This window comes from Palaemon carinicauda, chromosome 28, assembly GCF_036898095.1.
Source record: "Palaemon carinicauda isolate YSFRI2023 chromosome 28, ASM3689809v2, whole genome shotgun sequence".
Taxonomy (NCBI): domain Eukaryota; kingdom Metazoa; phylum Arthropoda; class Malacostraca; order Decapoda; family Palaemonidae; genus Palaemon; species Palaemon carinicauda.
Window position 1 is genome coordinate 63,951,173 of NC_090752.1, and position 2,500 is coordinate 63,953,672.

Consider the following 2,500-nt stretch of genomic DNA (forward strand, 5'->3'; position numbering starts at 1 on the left):
TCCACGGTTTACATTTAATATGCAAAACCCTTTCATGTTGACATTCACGCCAAATCACTGGAAAGGGGGAAATTTGAACTTATCTATTAACCAGTAAAACCAGTGATGCATTATAAAGGGGGAAAACGACATACAATAATATTGATGATATCTAGAACATCACTAAAAGCTCAATAAGAATAATTTTTCAAGCGAACATCAGGAAATGAACAATATACTCAGAAATGGTAATATCCAAATTCCCTTAATTAGACTACTATATTATAGTAGTGTATGCGACCCGTAATAAAAGACGGCTAAATATTTAATTAGATATGCACAGAAGCACAAGAACACACACATTCATTCAACCCTTCCAAACCCCTCCCACCAGGGCATGATTACTCCCTCTTCCTCATGCCCCAGGAACAGGGAGAAACCGAGTGGTTATACGTCTTGCCGCTGGGCGTGACCCGAAAGAAATTATATATATATATATATATATATATATATATATATATATATATATATATATATAATATATATATATATAGCCCATACACTTTTTTCTTTATTTTACAGGGAAGATGGATAGACGAATTGTACAGTACGTATGGCTTTTGAGCCATAAAACCCGGCGTTTGTGGGCTTGGAGGCCACTCAGCGCCATAGCACACCTGGGGGAAAACACCCGTTGAACTTCTGAAGTTCGAAGTCGAAAGAGGCTAAACAGCAAGATAAAAGCTAAAAAGTGGGTGCATCTGTAACGTAAGGAAGCTGAAAAGAAGTATAGTTGAAAGCTAAAAAGTGAATGCACTACGGGCCAACAGGATGCGAAAGAGACCTGTAAGTAATACCCACAGTACAGGTTTGAAATACAGTAGGCTCCATTATTTCCGGTACACTTCATAAGAAGCTAAGGAGAAGTCTGATAGCTGTGCATTGTAGCAGGTAACGCTGTATTTAACAAAAGCAAACTTTTGGCAACGCTGCCTGTTAAATAGAATTGCTGAACTTTTAAACGTGTGATCAAAGAATTTTTAATTTTACGATATATATGTTATATAGAAAAATATTGTTATTTGCATAACAGCTATGCGTCATATTAATAAAAATGTTTTTAATCCAGTGTTCGCAAGCTAAGCGGCTTTGTTTTACTGGCAGCGTTGCGCTAAAGGGGCCTTAATGCCTTGATTCCAGCATGAAATGGCTAATACCTACAACATCACTTAGTGACATAACTAATCCTGATCATCACTCCAAAGACGACTGGTTTCTAGATTTGTGATGAAATAGCGCATGGTTCACTAGATAGTGTATACCTTAACTCTTGTAAAAGATAAGAGCTCATAAACTTGAATATATATATATATATATATATATATATATATATATATATATATATATATATATATATATATATATATATATATATATATATATATATATATATATATATATAAATCATAGTAAGAATCTAGATTTGTGATGAAATAGCGCATGGTTCACTAGATAGTGTATACCTTAACTCTTGTAAAATATAAGAGTTCATAAACTTAAATATATATTTATATATATATATATATATATATATATATATATATATATATATATATATATATATATATATATATATATATATATATATATATACACACATATATACATATATATAAAATCATAGTAAGAATCATTAACAAGACCTTAATATGTACTACAATCTGTACAATGTTACTTTCGGAACACATGCTTTTCCAAAAAACGAGATGCATATCTCTCCCCATTGATCCCAGAAATCCAAACACAAGAAGCACATGTAAATTAATCAGGTAACCAAATGTGATACGTTAAAAACTGAAATGAAGGCAAGAAATTCCCAGCCGTAGCGAAAAAAAAGACATTTAATAAGCCATGTAATCCGAATATTGCAAATCACCATAGAAAAATTCGTTCAACCTAATCGGGCTTGAAGATGTAAATATGGCAAATCAGAATATCGCATTTCCTAATCGTACACTTTTAACCCAGGTTCTTTTAAAGGTTTAAAGGTCACTCATGAATGGCAGAGGCAAGGGTTAGTAACATTGCCCTACCAAGCAGGAAAATGCCCTAGAGACTAACCATGTATACATAAGCCCCAACTCCACCCAAGTTTTTACCAAGGAGGGCCAGACAAGGGCTGTTGAGGACTCAATAGATAAACCAATAGGCTCTCCCAAACACCCCCATCCTAAGCTCACAGGGATGGTCAGGTTGCAGCAACCAAAGGAACTAACAAGTTTGAGAGGGACTAGAACCCCAGTCTGGCGATCACCAGGCAAAGGACGTTACCAATTAGGCCACATTCTGAAGTATCTTCAATTCTAACAAGACGTATTTTCTCAAAGTTGCAAAGATGTTTCCATTATTCTTTCAAGATTTCCAAGTCCAAACTAAGACACCAGTTATTCATAGCTTCCTAACAAAGATACTTTCGGCAAAAATTGAGATCACAATGGGAGAAGAACAAAAGGATGGTGCT